The following is a 7,079-nucleotide window of genomic DNA, read 5'->3' as shown; positions in this document are numbered from 1 at the left end:
CTGTTTCTCCCTCACTCTCCGCCTCTCTCTCTCTCCTTCTCTCTCTCCCTCTCTCCGCCCCCTGCCTCTCCCTCTCCCTCTCCCTCTCCCCCTAATAAGGGAGAAAGCGATATCTCCGTTTCGTAGCGAGAGGGGAGACATAACAAACGACTCTCTGCTCTGTGATGTTAGAAGTCCGTTGCGTCGCTTTTTCCGAGCTCTGCGCCCCGAGAACTGGGGTCTCCGGGCACACAGCCGGCAGCCAGCTCGCTGCTTTCGATCTTCCGTCTCCCGCGACACCGGATTCCTGCAGAGGCACCGACCTTCGGTCCGCCCGACTCCAGGGCCACGAGATCCCGGAACTCCGGAGGCGAGCTAACTCTCTCAGGCTGCATCCCTGACATATCGAATAGCGGGCAGTCGTGACACCCCGGGAGCGGTTCCCGAGGTCACCGTGTAACTCCAGGTCAGGATCGTGAAAAGGACCCCGAAAGGGGAAAATGGAGATATTAAAGATGGAAATAGAGCTGTTCCGAAGATGCCAGCAAAAGCGCCATTGTCTCCTCTTCGGGATAAATCACAGGCGATGTGAGGGAACGACAGAGGTGCAAGTGGTGCCGCTGGTCTTCAACAGGCTCGTGCTTCCATTGCTTAAATAATCTGCCTGCAGGGCTGCTCTGATACTCTGGGAGATCCTGTAGAATCTGAAGTATTTCCCAGATTGAGATCAGCAGGACTGCCCGGAATTCTGGTCAGCAGGTACCGTACCTGCAGTATCCCTGCGCTCACAGTGGCCAGTGGCCATTATGGACTTTTGCCTAAATCCCAGTACACACTCAGTGGCCACTTTATTAGATACACCTATCCCCCGCTCATTAATGCAGATATCTAATCAGACAATCATGTTGACATTTCAAAGTAAAATCTAATATCAGAGCTCATACGTGTCACCACACACACACAACCCTGAGATTCTTTTTCCTGCGGACATACTGAACAAATCTATAGATCACGTAACTGTTAACGGGACCGATGAACACCAGACTGTGCAAACTGAGATATAAGTACAGTAAACAGCAATGTCTAACGAGAACATGCAGTAACAAGATAAAGCGTCCTTAACGTGAAATCAGTGGTTGTGGGAACACCAGAAACCTGCCGATAAGGGCAGAGTGGCTGTTCTTGAGAAATTTACTCTCCACTGAGTTTTTTTGATCATGAATTCTTTTGAAATGAAATTCGTGCATCATTTGTTTGCAGCATAGAACTCAAACCCGAGATGGCAGTGTTGAACTCAACAGTCCTTGTGAAGAATGCCTTTGCAAACAGGAACGTGTGCGGTTCTGGGACTGCAGGTTCTTTTATTACAGCCCCACCCCCCACCCCCAGAATCCAATCAAAATACTTCTGTTGACCTTAGTACCATTATTTTCCACTTACGCATGCAGATAGTTGCATTGGGGTGAGGTGACTGCGGAAGAACGTTGTGATGCAAGGTTGGTTGTGCGTGTGCATGCGCGCATGTGCGTGCTCACATATATATTTGTGCCTTAAGTGCGTGCATGCATACGTATGCCTGGTATTTATCACTATGAGTAGGGCAGCAGTGAATGACTTGAATACAGACTGAATTGCCTCAGCACATCCCAAACACCATGAATGGAGAGTGGCCCGAGGAACTATTGCTGCCTCCCCTCCTACAACCATGATAAACCATGCGCAGGCTGCATGAAAGAGAGCAGAAATCACTTCTAACCTTCATTCAGTAGATCCTTGTGGAAACAGAAAATCTACTCTGGGAATACGGTTGTCTCTCTCTGTACTGTGTGAATAAAGTGTACGGAAAAGCAATTCTGTATAATCAATGAGATGGATTTGAATAATATTCTGCTCAGCTCACTGGGGGCACCTGTTGGACCAAATTATCAGTTTATGAGAGGAACTGGAGTAGGGTGGGCTTCCAAAGGGGCAACTTTAGTTTAGGTAGAGAAGGTGCATTTCAACTGAATTGGCACTGCACTCTGAATAATAAAGAAAGTTTCAGAGCTTTGATAGGGCTATAAAATGGTTTATGTACCTAATATCGAGTAGCTATTACATTCTGTTAATCACGCTGGATATATTTCTTTGAGTTAAATCTTTACAGCACTGCTAATAATTTGGACACAACTTACTGATGTTCTGAGTTTTGCTGTATGAAGATATTTTCATCTTTGATTAAGTTTTCTTATCTCGGAGACGGTGACTGTGTTTACTGTGGCGTTTTGAACAATGGACAATTCAGCCCAGCAACGTGTCTCCATCGAGGTAGTCGATTCTACTCACAGCCCACCAGTAATTATTATAACAATCGTCCTAGGACTAGTCAGAAATACAACTGCTTTGTCGATATTTTATTGTCATGTAAAATCAGAAACATAGAAACGTACAGCACAGAAACATGCCCTTTGGCCTATGTATTGCGTACTAAACCATTTAATCTGCCAGTTAGCATTGATCTGCACCGGTACCAAAGCTTTCCACAGCTCTACCATCCATGTACCTATGGTAACTTCTATTATACGTTTAAATTGAACTTTCATGCCCCACTTGTGCTGGCAGCTGGTTCCACCCTCTCGCAACCCTCCGAGTGAAGAAATCCCCAGCCCCCGTTCCCCTTAATCTTTTCACTCCCCCACCTTAACCCAGGACATCTAGTTGCCGTCCCACCCAATTTCAGTGAAAACCGTTCTTGCATTTACTCTATCTATATCCCTGGTGTTCAGAAATAATGGAATTCGAATACAATGCTGTGTTCTCGCCGAATCTAGTATCTGGTTAATGCGCTGTCAGATCCCATTCGGGGTGATCACTTCCCCAAACAAGAGGACGTCTCTATCACATTTCCTGAAAATATAAAAAGTGTTTGTTAAACAGAGCACCTTCACTGATATCAGGTGATGTTCAGAGAGGCATCTCTACGTCCAAAGACAATCAAAAACTGCTGAAATTGAAAATAAAAAGAGACCTACATGCTGAAGCATAAGCTCTTCTGTCATTAGTTGACATGCTGGGAGTTTCATTCGTTTTCTGGTTTTAATTCCTATTCAAATGCATTTTGATATGAATTGTCGTGAGGAGATTTTGTAAAAATAACTTCAATTACAGAGTGATATAATTTTTGGGGTTGATTTCTATTACAGAACAGCACCCCCCCCCCCCCCTTATAAAGAGCATATCATATTACAGTACAATGTTGGCGACATTTTAATCGACTTTAAGATCAGTCTAATCCTTCCGTCCTACATAGTCCTCCATTTTTCTGTCATCCATGTGCCTGAAATGCCCCTGATGTATCTGCCTCCACCGCCAAACCTGGCAGCGTGTTCCTCGCACCCAACCTCGCTGCTTAAAAAACTCTGCCCCTGATATCCCCTTATACCTCCCTCCAATCAGATTAAAATTATGCCCCATGATTAGTTAATTGTTAATGTAAACTTGTTCAAGCACTCAACAAGAAAACGAAGTACTGCAGAATTTCAAGCCTGGCAATACAAACTAAATGTATTTTATTGTTACTTCATTTGAATGATTCTGCTTCTAGTTTTTCCGGAACGTTGTCAATGATTTGACCGCACAACTTATTGGTGCTCTTGACTATTTCATCCCGCCCATATACCCCACCCACAGGAGAACAAACTCATACGACGAAGACCAGCTTCTTCAACTTCGAAAGAGTTCGCTCCGCTCTGAAACATCTTGACTGTGCGGCCGCTTTTTAGTACAATGGCGAACTCGACCCCGGAATGTGCTCCTGGTGAAGATGTTAACTCGTCCTACAACCCGCCCGTAATTATCATCACATTCATCCTCGGGATTGTTGGAAATACGGTTGCTTTGTGGATCTTTTGTGTTCATGTGAAGTCCCAGAAACCGAGTATTGTGTATTCACTGAATCTGATGATTGCGGACACTCTGTTATTGTGCTGTCTACCCTTCCGAGCTGATTATTTTCTCCGAGGGAAGGACTGGATTTTTGGTGATGGACTGTGTCGACTGAACATTTTTATGATTTGCCTGAACCGGATTGGCAGCGTCTTCTTTCCTCATGGTTATTGCGATCGATCGTTACTTTAAGGTGGTCCATCCACTCCACAAAGTAAACAAGATCACTACAAGGTGTGCGGTGGTGATAGCCGGCGGTCTGTGGATTGTAGCAGCGGCTATTTGTTTGCACTTGCTGATAGACAAACATGATTTCAAACAGCACAACGTGAGAAACTGTGAGCCTTTCAGCATTAACAAGGCTCTGAGTCCCACAGCAGTTTGGACTGACTTTATTTTTATATTCTTTCAGTTTCTTTTGCCAGTTTCAGTAATCCTCTTCTCTACGTCCTCCATCATCTGGAGGTTACGGCAGATGGAAACTGGAATGCGGGGTAAATATAAGCGAACTGTGAAACTTGTGACAGTCGTGGCTGCAGTTTTTGTCATTTGCTTCTTGCCCACCAGTGTTGCTGTGGTCGCGGTTTTGGTCACTAAACTAAGAAGACCCTTCGACTGCAAGTCGTATCACACAGCAGTGAATATCTTTTACAATACGCTGTTTATAACGTATCTGAACGTATCTGAGTGTGGCCGATCCCATTGTTTACGATTTTTCTACTTCGTAGTTTCAACATGCTTTCGAGAAGGCTCTATTTGATCTCATTTTAAGCTCTTCCAGATCAGCCACTGAACCCGGAACATCCAGGGAGGAGCAGACTGTGGATCAGCAAACGAGCTCTGTAAAAGCTTTCTGATCGCTCAGGGTCCGCGTGTACTAGATGCCCTCAAAGCAAAGGTGATTAATGCGCTCGAAAGCAGAAAATGATCAAATGGTAATATTTTTTCGGAAGGGTAAGTTGATCTGAACGAACAAGTTCCCTAATACACTTCCCTTTATGTAGAGAAGAGATTGCATCGTATCTACAAAACTCAGTTTATTTCAGAGCTTGTTCGTTAAGAAACTCTTCCTTTCTTTAAAGCAGCTTCCCCAATTTTTTTAATGCCTTGGGGTCTTACAATTACCTGAAGGGTCGGTGGAACACAGATTGGATTTCCTGGTTTAATGGGAAGGGTTGTATGCTATGTATGGGTATTTAGGATTTCTCTTTCCGTAGAAGCAACTGCTTCCTCAGATGAATTCAACCTGCGTGTCTCCATTGTCGCTAGCTTCTACCCGTTATAGTGGGCCAATCTCAGGTTGACTGACTGCCCATCAGTATCTGCAGTAATCTTTTCCTTCTTTTTTAATCTTCTTCTTCTTATTATTAATATCAACATGATAAGATTAATACATAGATAGTGGGATTACAAACTTCAAATTTTAAACTGAACATGAAAGGATACACAATCAATAGTTACAATATAGTCAAGTCTTCCGAAATCATGAATGATACAATTATCATATAAACAAAGCAAAACTTGGTATATCATATATATGTAAAAAAAAGAAAAGAGAAAAACAAAAAAAAAAATAACCCTAAGAAAAAGTAATCTAAAGCCTAATAACTAATAAAGAGAAAAAAGGAAGAAAAAATATAATGAATAAGGGGCTGTTTATAGTATCTTTAATAAAAAAAAATACAAAATCATCAGTGTTGCCAAATCCGATTGTCTCAACATATGTATAATCAAAAGCGGAAAAACGAATAGGTTTGGAGCAGGGTCAAATTACATCATATGAAAATATTGAATAAATGGTCTCCATGTCTTTTCAAATTTAATAGAAGGGTGAAATACAACACTTCTAATTTTCTCCAAATTTAGACATAACATAGTTTGAGAAAGCCAATGAAATACAGTAGGGGGATTAATTTATTTCCAATTCAACAAAATAGATCTTCTAGCCATTAATGTAAGAAATACAATCATTCGACAAGCAGAAGAAGATAAATGGATTGAGTCCATTATTGGTAAACCAAAAATTGCAGTAATAGGATGAGGTTGTAAATCAATGTTCAATACCGTGGAAAAATATCGAAAATGTCTTTCCAATATTTTTTCAAAAGCGGACCTGACCAAAACATTTGAGATAAAGACGCTATCTCAGAATGACATCTGTCACATATAGGATTTATATAGGAATAAAAACGAGCCAACTTATCCTTGGACATATGAGCCCTGTGCTCAACTTTAAACTATATTAATGAATGTTTAGCACATATAGATGATAAATTGACTAATTGAAGAATTTTATCCCAATTCTCAATAGGGATAGTAAGGTTAAGTTCTGTTTCCCAAGGATGATCAGGATTTGCAACAGAGATGACTATGCACTTCTTAAACCAGAGGGTGGCAAATCTGGGGAATTCTTTGCCACGGATGACTTTGGTGGTGAAATCATTTGGTGCATTTAAAGTGGAGGTTGATGGGTTCTTGATTAATCAGGGCATGAAAGGTATGGGAATGAGGCAGGAGAACGAGATTGAGAAGAATAATGAATCAATCATGATGGAATGATGGAGTAGAATCGATGGGCTGAATGGCCCAATTCTGCTCCTATGTCTTATGGGTGCCAATGAAGTTACCAGAGTGTTGTAAGAGCCTCTCTGCTATACTAATGTTAAAATAATTATGCTAACCTGGTCGGCTCCATCTAGGAATGTCAACCAACAGCAATTTACTTGCTCTAATTCTTTGGAAATGACTGTTGTGGATCACTTGTTTGCAGCTAAGAACTCCAACACAAGATGGCAGTGTTGAAAAGAATGAACACCGAACATCCCTTGTGAAGAATGTCTTTACAAACAAGGGCGTGTGGGATACTGGGATAGCAGGTGCTTTCCACATCCTGCCCCCAAACCCTCCCGCCGCACCCACAGAATCAAATTAAAATATCTCCAGCGTTGTTTATTCCATTATTTCACACAGGCCAGCCTGAGCTTCAGTACGTCTATGCATACGTGCACGATTGCACACATGCAGATAGTTGAATTGGGGAAGCTAGAATGTGGAAGAACGTTGTGATGCACGGTCGTGTGTGCTCAGATATATGCTTGTGATTTAACTGCATGCATGCTCGTATGCAGAGGTACGCTAGTTATTGAGAACTATGAGTAGGGCAGCTGTGCAGCAGT

The 7,079-nt window shown here is 42.3% G+C and overlaps 1 pseudogene; it reads left to right on the top strand.

Annotated features, from left to right (window-relative positions):
• The first annotated feature begins 3,744 nt into the window (after positions 1 to 3,744).
• On the top strand, positions 3,745 to 4,663 carry LOC132403398 (hydroxycarboxylic acid receptor 2-like; annotated as a pseudogene).
• Positions 4,664 to 7,079: the final 2,416 nt, after the last annotated feature.

This window comes from Hypanus sabinus, chromosome 13 (genome assembly GCF_030144855.1).
Source record: "Hypanus sabinus isolate sHypSab1 chromosome 13, sHypSab1.hap1, whole genome shotgun sequence".
In the NCBI taxonomy this organism is placed as follows: domain Eukaryota; kingdom Metazoa; phylum Chordata; class Chondrichthyes; order Myliobatiformes; family Dasyatidae; genus Hypanus; species Hypanus sabinus.
This window is presented reverse-complemented; position numbering and strand designations above follow the sequence as displayed.